Genomic DNA, 16,065 nt, shown 5'->3' with positions numbered 1-16,065 from the left:
GCAAACTAATGCAGGAACAGGAAACCAAACACCGCATGTTGTCCCTCATGAGTGGGAGTTAAATGATGAGAACACACAGACACAAAGAGGGGAAAAACAGACACTGGAGTCTACTTGAGGGTGGAAGGTGGGAGGAGGGAGAGGAGCAGGAAAAATAACTATTGGATACTGGGCTTAATACCTGGGTGACAAAATAATCTGTACAACAAACCCCCGTGGCATGATTTTACCATATAACAAAGCTGCATGTGTACCCCTGAACCTAAAATTTAAGTTTTTTTAAAATTCTATACCCGGCCAGGCACAGTGGCTCACGCCTGTAATCCCTGCACTTTGGGAGGCCGAGGTGGGTGGATTACCTGAGGTCAGGAGTTTAAGACCAGCCTGGCCAATATGGTGAGACCCCGTCTCTACTAAAAATACAAAAATTAGCCAGGTGTGGTGGTGATGGGTGCCTGTAGTCGCTGGGGAGGCTGAGGCATGAGAATTGCTTGAACCCAGACGCGGAGACTGCAGTGAGCCGAGATCGGGCCACTACACTCCAGCCTGGGGAACAAGAGCAAAACTCCGTCTCAAAAAAAAAAAATTATATACTGAATTAAAAATACTAACCCTTCCTAAATTTTATTATTTATTTTTATTTTATTTTTTTTTTGGCAGAGGGGAGATGGAGTCTCACTTACTCTATTGCCCAGGCTGGAGTACAGTGGCGTGATCTCGTCTCACTGCAGTCTCCGCCTCTGGGTTCAAGCAATTCTCATGCCTCAGCCTCCCCAGGGACTACAGGCACCCATCACCACCATGCCCGGCTAATTTTTGTATTTTTTGTAGAGATGGGGTTTTCACCATATTGCCCAGGCTGGTCTGAAACTCCTGACCTCAAGTGACTCAGCCTCCCAATGTTCTGCGATTACAGGCATGAGCCACACCTGACCTAACCCTTCCTGAATTTTAATAAAGTATTTTATAATATTAAAATAATAATAATAATAATATCAAGCATCCGTCCACTCAGCAAAGCTTGTTCCTATTTGCATACCCACCCCCGCGCGGGCATCCCTCGGGAGCACCTGTCCTGTGCGCGCCCAGCAGCTCCCGCAGGGTTAGCCAAGTGTGGTGACAGGGGCTCACCTCCTGGTGGCTGAGGGCCTCTGTCTTGCTCAATATCTGAGTCACACCCTTCCTCAGGCCTCAGGGGCAGGGCCATGTCTCTATTGCTCTCACATTCGTCACTCCAGACAAGCCTGGCTGCACCTCCTTCTGGTTATCTGACTCGCCTCAGCTGAGTCAGACAGAGGGAGTCTGTGGGGAGGAGGGGAGGCTGGAGAGGGGCTTCGCTCATCAGCAGACGCTGAGATCCGGGGATTCCAAGCCCCAATTAGGTGTTCAGGGGTGTTCTTTAAAGGGTGGAAGTGGTCCCTTTACTTTGGACTTTTCCCTTAAAATTTTTTTTCAGATACATGCACATGATCAAAAGTGTCAAGAATGAGGCCAGGAGCCGGGTGCAGTGGCTCACGCCTGTAATCCCAGCACTTTGGGAGGCCGAGGCCGGCGGATCACAAGGTCAGGAGATCGAGACCATCCTGGCTCACACGGTGAAACCCCGTCTCTACTAAAAATACAAAAAATTAGCGGGGCGTGGTGGTGGGCGCCTGTAGTCCCAGCTACTTGGGAGGCTGAGGCAGGAGAATGGTGTGAACCTGGGAGGCGGAGCTTGCAGTGAACCAAGATCGCGCCACTGCACTCCAGCCTGGGCAACAGAGCAAGACTCCATCTCAAAAAAAAAAAAAGATTGAGGCCGGGTGTGGTGGCTCATGCCTGTAATCAAAGCATCTTGGGAGGCCAAGGCAGGAGGATCGCTTGAGCCCAGTAGTTGGAGACCAGCCTGGACAATATAGCAAGACCCCATCTGTACAAAAAAACTAAAAAATTAACTGGGCATGGTGGTGCATGCCTGTAGTCCCAGCTACTCGGGAGGCTGAGGTGAGAGGATCCCTTTAGCCAGGAAGGTCAAGGCTGCAGTGAGTTGTGATCACACCACTGCACTCCAGCTTGGGCAATAGAGCAAGATCCTGTCTCAAGAAAAAAACAATGTCGGCTGGGCGTGGTGGCTCACGCCTATAATCCCAACACTTTGGGAGGCCAAGGCGGGCAGATCACCTGAGGTCGGGAGTTCGAGACCAGCCTGACCAACATGGAGAAACCCTGTCTCTACTAAAAATACAAAAATTATCCAGGCGTGGTGGCGCATGCCTGTAATCCCAGCTACTCGGGAGCTTGAGGCAGGAGAATCACTTGAACCCAGAAGGCAGAGCTTGCAGTGAGCCGAGATGATGCCATTGCACTCCAGCCTGGGCAACAAGAGTGAAACTCTGTCTCAAAAAAAAAAAAGATAAAGAAAAACCAATGTCAAGAGTACATAGAGGCCGGGCACCGTGGCTCACGCCTGTAATCCCAACACTTTGGGAAGCTGAGGCGGGCAGATCACCTAAGGTCAGGAGTTCGAGACCGGCCTGGCCAACATGGAGAAACCCCATTTCTACTAAAAAATACAAAAATTAGCCAGGTGTGATGGCAGGTGCCTGTAATCCTAGGCAGGAGGCTGAGGCATGAGAATCGCTTGAACCTGGGAGGTGGAGGTTGCAGTGAGCCGAGATTGCTCCCCTCCACTCCAGGCTGGAGAATAAAGCGAGACTCTGTCTCCGAAAAAAAAAAAAAAAAAAAAACATAAGAGTATAGAGAAAAAAATAAATTGTCTCCCATCCCTTCACCAGGTCCCCATCCCCTGTTTCCAAAGGCAATTTCTTGTGTCCTTCCTGAGGATACAAATGGCTGCATGTGTGAGCCTGTAACAAATGGCTGCAACCACATACACAGCCACACACCTTCCTTGCTTCACAATATATTTTGCAGTCCATTTCATTTCTGTTCAGAACCTTGACCTTTTTAACAGCTGTGTAGTATTTTACCACGTTGCTATCCACTCATCATTTAAATAGCCTTCTGCTGACAGATATTTTAAATGTTTGCATATTTTGCAATGACTACAGTGCCATAATGACTGGCTTTCTCAGATCTCTTCCTTGCAGCTTTTAAGGGGGCTCAGTGTCGGCCGGGCACGGTGGCTCATGCCTGTAATCCCAGCACTTTGGGAGGCCGAAGCGGGTGGATCATTTGAGGTCAGGAGTTTGAGAGCAGCCTGGCCAACATGGTGAAACCCCGTGTCTACTGAAAATACAAAAATTAGCCGGGCATGGTGGTACATGCCTATAATCCCAGCTACTCGAGAGGCCGAAGCGGGTGGATCATTTGAGGTCAGGAGTTTGAGACCAGCCTGGCCAACATGGTGAAACCCCATCTCTACTGAAAATACAAAAATTAGCCAGGCATGGTGGTACATGCCTATAATCCCAGCTACTCGGGAGGCTGAGGCAGAAGAATTGCTTGAACCCGGGAGGCAGAAGTTGCAGTGAGCCAAGATTGTGCCACTGCACTCTAGCCTGGGCGACAGAGCAAGACTCTGACTCAAAAAAAAAAGTGGGGGGGCTCATTGTCCACTGCTGCCCAGCATGGGGACCCTGGAGGTGGGCAAGAAGTTGAGAAAGACAGACAGAGGGACAGCACAGTCAGCCTCTGTCTCCTCCCCAGGGAATCGGCTTCTCCATCCATGCAGGCGGGGCTGGGAAGGACTCCATCTCCCAGTCCTCTTATAGGCTCTAATTTTGGGTGGTTTTTTGTTTTGTTTTATTTTGGTTTTTGAGACAGAGTTTCGCTCTTGTCACCCAGGTTGGAGTGCAATGGCGCGATCTCGGCTCACTGCAACCTCCGTCTCCCAGGTTCAAGTGATTCTCCTGTCTCAGCCTCCCGAGTAGCTGGGATTACAGGAGTGCGCCACTACACCCGGCCAATTTTTGTATTTTTAGTAAAAACGTGGGTTTCACCACGTTGGCCAGGCTGGTCTGGAACTCCTGACCTCAGGTGATCCGCCCACTTCAGCCTCCCAAAGTGCTGGGATTACAGGCATGAGCCACCGCTCCCGGCCTGGGTTTGAATTTTTTAGCTAGCTCTGGTTCAGTCTCAAAGGCCAGAAGCAGGAGGGCTCTGGGGTTTGGGCAGAAGGGGAAGCCAGGAAGGCCAGGGCAGGTGGGGGTCCAGATCCAGCAAGAGCCCTGAGCCGACCAGAGCCAGGTCAGAGTGAGGCTGTCTCCCTGCTGGAGGCAGCCCCGGAGCTCCGCCTGGCACCCCAGCGGCCTGGCTGGGGCCCAGCTCTCTAAGCAGATGATTCAGGGCCCCAGGCTCAAAAAACAAAAAACAGCCTCCAAAGCCTTCTGGGCAGCTGACCCTCTGTTGCTAAATCTTCAGGGTGCCCCTCCTCCCCACCCAAGTGTCTGAGAAGGGGTCGTCTCCCCACCCACCACTTGAGGGTGAAATAGTGGAACTGGAGTTAGCAGTAATGCCCGGACAGTGATCCCAAAGAGCTACCCAGGTGGCAGGAGGCAGTGGGAAGCCAGAGCCAGGAAGGGTGAGGCCCAGGGCCATCTGCCCAGTGCCCATCCAGGTGCCCCGTGACTCAGAGTGCAGCCTGCGGGGCCTGGGGTCCCACAACTGTAGAGTGAGGCCCAGCCCAGCCCCCACTACCTGACACCAGGCGGGCTCTCCCTTCCTCTTCTCCCTGGGCACTCCCATGCTCCAGGGGGGCACTTGCTGCACCTCGCCCTGTGCCTCCAAGCCATGCTGGAGTGCAGGCACGAATCCTCCTCCAGGGGGCATCCACCCAGCACTCAAGGAGTCATTCAGAAACTGCCTGGCTCACGGCCATGCCCGGCTTAAAGCTCTCCAGTGGCTTCTCCCTGTGCTTTGACTCAGCAGCTCACCATGATCTTCAAGGCCCTGGAGAAGGGCCCCCTCACCACCCTGACCTCATCCTTCCTCCTCCTTCACTCTGGCCACGCTGGTTCCTCAATGGCTCTCCCCCACTCGGCACCTTTGCATCGCCGACCGCTCAACTTGGAGTGCAACATGTCTGAGTCACACCCTCCCCAACTCTCTACACACACACATTCACACATGCTCACACACACGTACATTCGCACATGCTCACACACTCACATGCATATTCACACATGCTCACACACACGTACATTCACACATGCTCACACACTCACATGCATATTCACACATGCTCACACACACATTCTCACACACATTCACATGCTCACATTCACACACGCTCACATTCACACACGCTCACACACATTCACACATGATCACACTCATTCACACACGCTCACACTCACACATGCCCACACACGTTCACACACGCACCTTCACACATGCTCACACACTCACATGCACATTCACACATGCTCACACATTCTCGTGCATTCACACATGCTCACACACTCACATGCACATTCACACATGCTCATACACACACATTCACACATGCTCACACATTCTCGTGCATTCACACATGCTCACACACTCGTGCACACACGTGCACACACTCACTCACATTCAGACACACACACCCATATGCTCACACACACTTGCATGGTCACACACACACTTGCATGCTCACACACATTCACACATGTTCACACGCACATTCACACATGCTCACACACGCAGATTCACATGCTCACACACATTCACACATGGTCACTCACACGCACATTCACACATGCTTACACACTCGCACACACAGACACACTCACTTGCACACTCAGACGCACACTCATACACACTTGCATGGTCACACACACTTGCACACTCACATTCACACACTCAGTCACATAGTCACACATACATGCTCACACTCAGACACACATGCTCTCACACACATTCACACTCACACGCACACACACCACACACACACACACACCCTTTTCCCTTATCCCATACTGGTCTCTCAACTGCCCCTTTCTCGGGAAAATCCTGTCATGACTTGGCATGGTAGCTCACACCTGTAATCCCAGCACTTTGTGAGGCTGAGGTAAGAGGATTGCTTGAGCCCAGGGGTTCAAGACCAACTTGGGCAACATGGTGAGACCTCATCTCTACAAAAAAATCCAAAAATTAGCCTTGCATGATGGAGCACACCTGTCATCCCAGCAACAAGGGAGGCTGAGGCAGAAGGATCACTTGAGCCCAGGAGTTCAAGGCTACAGTGCTACAGTGAGCTGTGATCACACCACTGCACTCCAGCCTGGGTGACAAAGTGAGACCGTCTCAAAAAAAAGAAAAGAAAAGTCCTTTCTCTTGTAAAGAGGCCCCCATCCTCCTCCCACAGCAGGGTTGCACTCCGTGGCCACCCGTCACCTTCGCGTGCTTGCTTTGCCTGCTCCCCTCTCAAGTGGAAGCCATCATGGGCTCACCCATGACTGCAGTGCAGAGAGCGCAGTGCTGAGCCCACTGGGTCCATGAGAGCACCGACGTCCACTGCCCACTGATCTGCGCTGGCTCCATTCTAAGCACTTCCCACATCTCAATCACTTAATCCCCTCCTCAGCTGTAAAATACAGGAGCTGGCTGAGCGCGATGGCTCACACCTGTAATCCCAGCACTTTGGGAGGCCGAGGTGGGTGGATCACGAGGTCATGAGATCAAGACCATGGTGAAATCCCGTCTCTACTAAAAATACAAAAAAAAAAAAAAAAAAAGCTGGGCACGGTGGTGGGCACCTGTAGTCCCAGCTACTCAGGAGGCTGAGGCAGGAGAACGGCGTGAACCCAGGAGATGGAGCTTGCAGTGAGCCGAGATTGTGCCACTGCACTCCAGCCTGGGCGACAGAGAGACTCCATCTAAAAAAAAAACAAAAAAAATACAGGAGCTATTGGTTATCCCCACTTTACAATGAAAAAAATTGATGCCCAGAGAGGTTAAGTCACTTGCTTAAGGCCACACAGCCAGGAAGTGGCGGAACCAAGATACTGAAGGCAGTTTTTTTGTTTGTTTTTTATGTTTTTGAACAAATGAACTCTTATTTCAGAGGCCAGGAAAGTGCAGCTCAGAAGGGAATGGGGGCAAGTAGGGCAGCTGAGGCTGAAATCTCAGTCCTCCTCTGGCGCTAAGAGCTCGCGGTCTCCCAGCCCCACTCTACTCACAACCCCACCCTCCCTCCACCCCCTGCTCCCCGCCACCTCCTCCACTCCATTCCTTTGTGTTTTGTTTTGTTTTGTGTTTTTGGAGACAGAGTCTTGCTCTTACCCAGGCTGGAGTGCAGTGGCTCAATCTCAGCTCACTGCAACCTCTGCCTCCCGGGTTCAAGCGATTCTCCTGCCTCAGCCTCCCACATAGCTGGGATTACAGGCATGCGCCACCACGACCAGCTAATTTTGTATTTTTAGTAGAAACAGGGTTTCTCCATGTTGGTCAGGCTGGTCTCGAACTCCCGACCTCAGGTGATCCACCCACCTCGGCCTCCCAAAGTGCTGGGATTACAGGCGGGAGCCACTGAACCCGGCTCCACTCCACTCCTTGTTGCTGTCGGGTGGGACTGCAAGGCTGGAGCCCAGCATCCAATTAGGAAACAAGGTGGAAACCCAGGGCCGAGCCCCATGGCTGCCAGTTGTCCTCATAATTAAAGACACACACATTAAAGACAGCTCCGAGGTGCCATTAAACATCCATTAAACTGGCAAAAAATAAATCCAAAAGGTAAAACTCTAGTTGGCAACTGCAGCAGAGAACACAGCACAGGTCACAGGTGGCTCAGAGGCAACAGCCCTCACACCTGGCTCCCTGTCCCTGCCCTGAATTGTTCCATGTGGGAACTGCGCCACACTGGTCGGCTTCATCAAAGATAGATTTGCCAAATTGGCATACAATTCACATGTCATAAAATTCACTCTCTAAAAGCGTACAAGTCAGCACAGTCTCAGAATTTCCTGAGACCTATAAAACCACCAGAGCCCTTTGACCCAGCACTCCAGCATTTGGGAATAAGCCCTGTAGAAGGAGCCCAAGAGGAAACAAAAATAGAAGTGTGTCCGAAGCTGGAAGCTGCCCCAGCCAAACACTGGAAACACCCAGCTCTCCACCAAGATAACCCACGCGAGCTGCAGCTTGTGGGCAATATCCCATCTCCATCCTCACCACTGCTCAGCCCAGACCTCCCTCATCTTCCTGGCCTGCACACCTTAGCAGTGGCTGTTCCCACCCCTGGAACACCCTTCCCACCTGGTGCCTGCAGGGCCCATGCATGGCATATTCACTGCTGTATCCCCAGAGCCTAGCACAGTGCCTGGTGCAGAGATGATTTTCAGCAAAGAGCCACTGAAGGGAAGATACCTACATGACTGTGAGGAGACACAGGCGAGCAAGCGGAACCTCTGAACACCTGATCGGGCCACTCATAATGACATGATAATTGCAATGCTCAGAGGAGAGAAGCAGCTTCTTTTGGTGAGAAGTCACTGAGATTAAAGATCTGTCTTAGGGTCAGGCATAGTGTCTCATGCCTGTAATCCCAGCACTTTGGGAGGCCAAGGCAGGAGGATCACTTGAGGTCAGGAGTTCAAGTCAGCCTGGCCAACATGGCGAAACCCCATCTCTACTAAAAATACAAAAAATTTGGCCAGGTGTGGTGGCTCATGCCTGTAATCCCAGCACTTTGGGAGGCTGAGGTGGGTGGATCACAAGGTCAGGAGATCGAGACCATCCTGGCTAACATGGTGAAACCCCGTCTCTACTAAAAATACAAAAAAATAGCCGGGCACAGTGGCGGGTGCCTGTAGTCCCAGCTACTCGGGAGGCTGAGGCAGGAAAATGGCATGAACCCGGGAGGCAGAGCTTGCAGTGAGCCGAGATCGCGCCACTGCACTCCAGCCTGGGCGACAGAGTGAGACTCTGTCTCAAAAAAAAAAAAAAATTAGCTGGGCGTGGTGGCGGGCACCTGTAATCCCAGCTACTTGAGAGACTGAGGCAGGAGAATCACTTGAACCCAGGAGGAGGAGGTTGCAGTGAGCTGAGATTGTGCCACTGCACTCCAGCCTGGGTGACAGAGACAGACTTCGTCTCAAAAAAAAAAAGACAAAACAAAGATCTGTCTTAGGGCCAGGACTAGTGTCTCATGCCTGTAATCCCAGCACTTTGGGAAGCCAAGGCAGGAGGATCACTTGAGCAGAGGAGTTTGAGACCAGACCGGGCAACATAGAGAGACTTTGTCTCTACCAAAAAAAATCAAAAATTATCTGAGCATGGTGGTTCATGCCTGTAGTCCCAGTTACTAGGGAGACTGAGGCAGGAAGATCACTTGAACCCAGGAGGTAGAGGCTGGTGGTGAGCCATGATCGCACCACTGCACTCCAGCCTGGGTGACGGAGTAAGACCCTATCTCAAAAAAAAAAAAAAAAAAAAAGGGCCAGGCGCAGTGGCTCACGCCTGTAATCCCAGCACTTTGGGAGGCCAAGGCGGGCGGATCACGAGGTCAGGAGATTGAGACAATCCTGGCTAACACGGTGAAGCCCTGTCTCTACTAAAAATACAAAAAATTAGCCACGCATGGTGGCAGGCGCCTGTAGTCCCAGCTACTCGGGAGGCTGAGGCAGGAGAATGGCATGAACCCGGGAGGCGGAGCTTGCAGTGAGCCAAGATCACGCCACAGCAGGACTCCGTATCAAAAAAAAAAAAAAAAAAACAAAGATCCGCCTTTGCCTTAGTGGTGATGGTTGCGCAACTCAGTGAATATATTAAAAACCACCGACTTGTATACCTTAAAAAAAAAAAAATAGAGACAAGGTCTCATTATATTGCCTAGACTGGTCTCAAACTCCTGGACTCAAGTAAGCATCCCCTCTTGCCCTCACAAAGTGCTGGGATTACAGGCATGAGCCACCATGCCTAGCCTTTGTACAATTTTACAGGCTGAATTTTATGATATGTGAATTGTATGTCAATTTGGCAAATCTATCTTTGATGAAGCCAAACCATGTGGCTCAGTTCCCACAGAAACTAATTCAGGAAAGGGACAGGGAACCAGGAAAGAGGGCTGTTGTCCTCAGCAGTGAAACTGACTTGGGGCCCTGAAGGTTAGAGTGATTTGGGCAGGGGCATCCCAGTGGGGAACTTTGGTAGATGCTGAAGAGGGAAGAGATTGGAGGACCCACAACTGGGAATCAGGGTGACTTTGGTGACCAAGGTTGCAGGAAATGGGTGGGGACAGAGGCTTGGAGAGAAGTCACTGGGGAGATGAGGGGACCGCACATGGATCTGGGCCGGCTTCGGATTAACCATGCCCTTCCAAGGCTGACGGGAAAGGCAGGGAAGTGAGCATCTCCTGGGAGGCATGGAGCCTTCAAAGGTCCCTCTTCTCAGAGGTGATCCCCATGTGGCCACACTGCTTGCTGTCCACCCAATATCCTTTCTCTCTCTCTTCGTGACTAACAAAACCCATAATTTTTAATTTAGACACATGGCACCCTGGAATGAAGTTGATACTTCTCAGCTTCCCTTGCAGCTAGTATGACCATGTGACTAAGTTCTATCCAGTGAGATGTAAGTGGAAGGGATATATGGCAGCTTCCAGAAAAAGCTTCTTGAGAGACAGCTGGCATGGGCCTTTTATCTTCTGTTCTTCATTTCCTCCTTCCTGCAGGCTGGGCGATGAATGTGATGGCTGGAACTCAAGCAGCCACAGTGGATCGTAAGGTAAAGACATGTGTTTAAAATGGCAGAGCAGCAAGACAGAAGGAATAATCACGCAGCTAGCATACTAACTCATCCTCTCTAGTGCATACCTGTGAGCTAAGCCTTTGTTTTTTTGTTGTTGTTGTGTTGTTTTGTTTTGAGACGCAGTTTTGCTCTTGTCGCCCAGGCAATGGCACAATCTCGGCTCACTGCAACCTCCACCCCCCAGGTTCAAGCGATTCTCCTGCCTCAGCCTCCTGAGTAGCTGGGATTACAAGCATGCACCACCACGCCCTGCTAATTTTGTATTTTTAGTAGAGACAGGGTTTCTCCATGTTGGTCAGGCTGGTCTCGAACTCCGGACCTCAGGTGATTCACCCACCTCTGCCTCCCAAAGTGCTGGGATTACAGGCGTGAGCTACCATGTCTGGCCTTCACTTCTTTACTCCTTCCCAAAACGTGTTGAGTATTATCTGTGTTCCCCACCCTGAGCAGGGCTTCTTACCTGTGTTACATAAAAAGACATGATTCCCAACTCCAGGAGTGAGAGTTGATGATACAAATATAATCACATGGCAGGCCAATGTGCATGCTCGTTAACACCAAGAATCTGTGCCTTCACATAGATGTTACCTGAACTTCTCCAGAAGTTATACCCGTGCACACATGCACTCTGTACTGTCACTTCTCAATGCCTGTGTTACCAAACCCCAACCACGCCGAGTAGAGTGTGTCCCTTTGGGGCCAGCAGCCTCTAGTGCCCCTGATCACAGCACCTTCATGGCTGCAGCCCAAGCCTGATCTAGGCCAGGAACACCAGGACCCCTCCAACCTTTTCTTTGTCTCAGAAACCCAGACTTGACTCTCTTAGGGCCTATCGAAAACTCCCCCCGATAGGCCGGGCACAGTGGCTCATGCCTATAATCCCAGCACTTTGTGAGGCCGAGGCAGGCAGATCATGAGGCCAGGAGTTCGAGACCAGCCTGGCCAACATAATGAAACCCCATCTCTACTAAAAAATACAAAAATTAGCCGGGCATGCTGGCGCGTGCCTGTAGTCCCAGCTACTCAGGAGGCTGAGACACGAGAATCTCTTGAAGCCGGGAAGCGGAGGTTGTGGTGAGCTGAGATCTCGCCACTGCACTCCAGCCTGGGCAACACACCAAGACTCTGTCTCAAAAGAAAGAAAAAAAAGAAAACTCCCCCGGTGATGTCTTCCCAGCTCCTTTACCTGTGAGGCTTCAAGCACCAGACAATGTATGGAGAACCCCTAGGGTCTGCAGACAACAGGTAATAAGCAGGGTCCTTATCCCCATGCTACTGATGAGGAAACTGAGACTTGGAGAGGCACAGTCACAGGAATCATGAATGACAGGACTGGGATTTGACCTGTCTTAACTCTCAGCTGCTTCCCTACAGACAAACAGGCTGCATGGTAGAGAATGGAGATTTTTATCTTTCTTTTTTCTTTTCTTTTTTTTTTTTTTGAGACAGAGTCTCATTCTGTTGCCCAAGATGGAGTGCAATGGCGTGATCTCGGCTCACTGCAACCTCTGCCTCCCAGGTTCAAGTAATTCTCCTGTCTCAGCCTCCCGAGTAGCTGGGACTACAGGCATGGCGCCACCATGCCTGGCTAATTTTGTATTTTTAGTACAGACGGGGTTTCACCATGTTGGCCAGGCTGGTCTCCTACTCCTGACCTCAGGTGATCTGCCCACCTCAGCCTCCCAAAGTGCTGGGATTACAGGCATGAGCCACCATGCCTGGCCTGATTTTTATCTTTCAAATAACCTTTTATTGAGCATTTTTTTTTTTTTTTTGAGGCAGGGTCTTGCTCTATTACCCAGGCTGGAGTGCAGTGGTGTAATCACAGCTCACTGCAGTCTTGGCCTCCTGGGCTCAAGTGATTTTCCCAACTCAGCCTCTGGAGTAGCAAGAACTACAGGCACGTGCCACCACACCCACCTAATTATTTTATTTTTTTAGTAGAGACAGGGTGTCACTAATTTATTTTTATTTATCTGGGTTTTTTTGTTTTTTCTGTTTTTTTTTGAGACAGAATTTGGCTCTTGTTGCCCAGGCTGGAGTGCAGTGGTACGATCTTGGCTCACCAAAACCTCCGACTCCCAGGTTCAAGTGATTCTTCTGCCTCAGCCTCCCGAGTAGCTGGGATTACAGGCATGAGCCACCACGCCTGGCTAATTTTGTATTTTTAGTAGAGACGGGGTTTCTCCATGTTGGTCAGGCTGGTCTTGAACTCCCGACCTCAGGTGATCCGCCCACCTCAGCCTCCCAAAGTGCTGGGATTATAGGTGTGAGCCATCACACCTGGCCTATTTTTATTTTTTTAGAGACAAGGTCTCGCTCTGTCACCCAGGCTGGAAGGTGGTGACACGATTATAACTCACTACAGTGTCCAACTCCTGGTGTCAAACGATCCTCCTGCCTCAGCCTCCTGAGTAGCTAGGACCACAGGCATGTGCTATGACAACTTATTTATTTATTTATTTATTTATTTATTTATTTATTTATTTTGTAGGGACAGTGTCTTGCTATGTTGTCCAAGCTGGTCTCAAACTGGCCTGAAGCAATGCTTCCACCTCAGCTGCCAGAGGAACTGGGATAACAGGCCTGAGCCACTGCAGCCAGCCAGTTTGTTATTTTTATGTAAATTCTTAGTAAACAACTCAGGAACTCTCTTGTCCTTTTAAAATCCATTTCGACTGCTGCTAATCGGAGTGTATATTCAGGGCAACTTGAATCTGTGCTCCTGGGATGCAATCCTCAAGCTTGGCCCAAATAAAGTCTCTGCTGATATTAATTTTGCCGAGGCTTCTTCCTTTTAGGTCAACACTCTTCAGGCTCACGTTGGGGTCTGTTCAGCTGCGTTTCAAAGGGACTCTAGACCCGGGAAGGCCCAGAACCACTGATGCTGAGTAACACCCTTGGCCTTCTGAGTCTGAGTTGCTATGGCCCTGGGCATGCTAGGACAGGCAAGTGAGTTTCACTGGGGCATGTGTTGGGTGGATGTTTTTCAGGTTCTTTTCTTTTTTTTTCTTTTTCAGACAGAGTCTCCCTCTGTCTCCCAGGCTGAAGTGCAGTGTCGCGATCTCGGCTCACTGCAACCTCCGCCTCCCAGGTTCAAGCAATTCTCTTGCCTCAGCCTCCCTCCCCAGTAGCCGGGATTACAGACATGCGCCACCATGGCTGAGTAATTTTTGTATTTTTACTAGAGATGGGATTTCTCCATGTTGGCCAGGCTAGTCTCAAATTCCTGACCTAAAATGATCCACCCGTCTTGGCCTCCCAAAGTGCTGGGATTACAGGTGTAAACCACCCCGCCCGGTCTGTTATGTTTTTTAACGTTGGTCTTTTGGCCACCAAGAGCCCAGGAAGGCCACACGCACAGCTCTGCCAGGTGCAGCCCAGGTGTCCAGGGCTCTCTGGTCCAGGACACCATGGTCTCGTCTGTCCTTATCTCCAGGCCTGAAGCCCCACCTGTCCACCCTGGAGACAGCTATGCAAGGTTCTCTTGCCGGGTGCTGTTTAATCCTGGGCCCTCCAGGGCCTGGAGCAGCTCCCAGGGCAAGTCCTCCCTGCCCCCACCCAAGGACGTCCTCACTCCAGCAAGCTCAGCCACATGCTCAGCAGTCAGGGCCACTGAGGCCACGGCACCGCCGCCACCCACACCAGGCTGTCCTAGAGGGCCACCCCAGCCCTGGAAGCCCCCTCAACCCTTCCTAGAGGCCCAGCCAGTGGCAACGGACCTTGGAGGGGACAGTTCCTCTAGCGGCCTTGCTTGGCCTCAGCCAGCCCAGATAATAGCCCAGGAGCAGAGGAAACAGGCAGCAGAGTGACAGAGACGGAGCTGGGCTTCCCCGATAGCAGGGAGCTACCCGGGTAGCGCGGGGTGCACAGCCAGTGGGGTGGGCTGTTTGCCACCACCACCCCCTATTTACTGATGGAGACACTCATTAGGTCACAGGTGCCCTGCAGGAAGCTCCACGTCGGTTTTCTCATTTGTATGATGACAGGATAAAGAGGTGGTATCCGAGAAATAAAGGGGCTTTGTGCCATGCGTGTCCATGAGGGCAACACTGTACCCCCGAGTTTGGCAGGAGAGGAGAGGCAGGCAGGTTACCAGGGCAGCTGGAGGTGCAGTCAGCCTCCTTCCCTGCCCTCACCTGGGACCCCTGAAGGGGTGGCAGGTTGTGGGAGAGAACCACGGTGACAGAGGTTGGTGGGCAGCATGACTTGGGCAGGCTGAGCACCTGCAACCCTGGGCAGGGAGGCTGGCTCCCCTCCTACTGAGTGTCTGTTCTCACAGACATGACCATAAGCACCCAGCCCCTCCACCTTCAGCAAGCACCTCCCTGGATGCACCCTCCCTCCCAACACATCCCCACCTCCACTTCCTGGGCATTGCTCTCATCATGGGTCCTGCTCTCTGCTGCCCATCTGGTGCCTCTCCCAGCCTCCCAGCTTGGGGGCTGCACAAGGTAGCCCATGGCCAACATGCCTGTAGGGTGGAAGGCAAGCTGCTCACTAGCTTCAGAAATCCCACTGACCTCCAGGCATCCTCTCTTGTCCCCAACATTCCCCCCCTACTCCCGCTACCCACCTTGCTGTGGCAGCATGGGATTGTCCCACCCTCCACCCCTAGGGCTATGGGGCTCTCTCCACCTCCCACTTGAGGCACCACTCCCACTGCCTCAAGGGTCATTTGCTCTATGAGGCCCTGCCTTGACCTTCTCCCTGACCTCTCAAGAGTGTGGCCTGCCTGAGTCAGCAGTGGGGGCTGACCCCTGGGGACCACTAGGCAAGAAGTGCCCGGGAACCAGGTATTGATGTGGTTCATGGCAGGGCAACTCCACAGGGTGATGGAATCCGGACTCCCTGTAGGTGGCTGAGAGGCAGCAGCAGTCCACACCTCACTGATTCTTGTGAGGGCTGTTACCACACCTGGGGCAGGCAGGCAGGCAGCATCGCGCAGGGCGCAGAGGCCCCCTAGACTTCACGCAGTGGGGCCTCACCATCACACAAGTGACTTCCCTGCGCCAAGGGGCAGAGGCCCAGGAAGGGCCTGCCGTGGCAATGGCCCCCATCCCCACACCCTGCTGGTGTCCCCACTCGAGGCCCCTCACACCCAGCCACCGCTGGTCAGGCCTCACCACCATCTTCTCCCCTCCCCAGCTCACCTAGACTCTTCCCCCAGGGAGCCCTCCTGGAATGAGCAAGTGCTGTGCCAGAGCCCCTCTCCCTGTCCATCAGACGGTCCTAAGGTGACCTGAGCTCTTCCTGGGATGAGGGTGTGCCCAGGAGGGGTTCAGTCTGAAAGGACAGTGGGGCTGGGCCCCGGCAGGAATGCTGGGAGCCAAGATTCCCGCCAAGAGGTTTCCAGACTAAATGGCATCAGTCAGCACCCAGAGAGCAGGT

Source organism: Symphalangus syndactylus, chromosome 1 (genome assembly GCF_028878055.3).
Source record: "Symphalangus syndactylus isolate Jambi chromosome 1, NHGRI_mSymSyn1-v2.1_pri, whole genome shotgun sequence".
NCBI classification, from domain to species: domain Eukaryota; kingdom Metazoa; phylum Chordata; class Mammalia; order Primates; family Hylobatidae; genus Symphalangus; species Symphalangus syndactylus.
Note: the sequence above shows the minus strand (reverse complement) of the source record.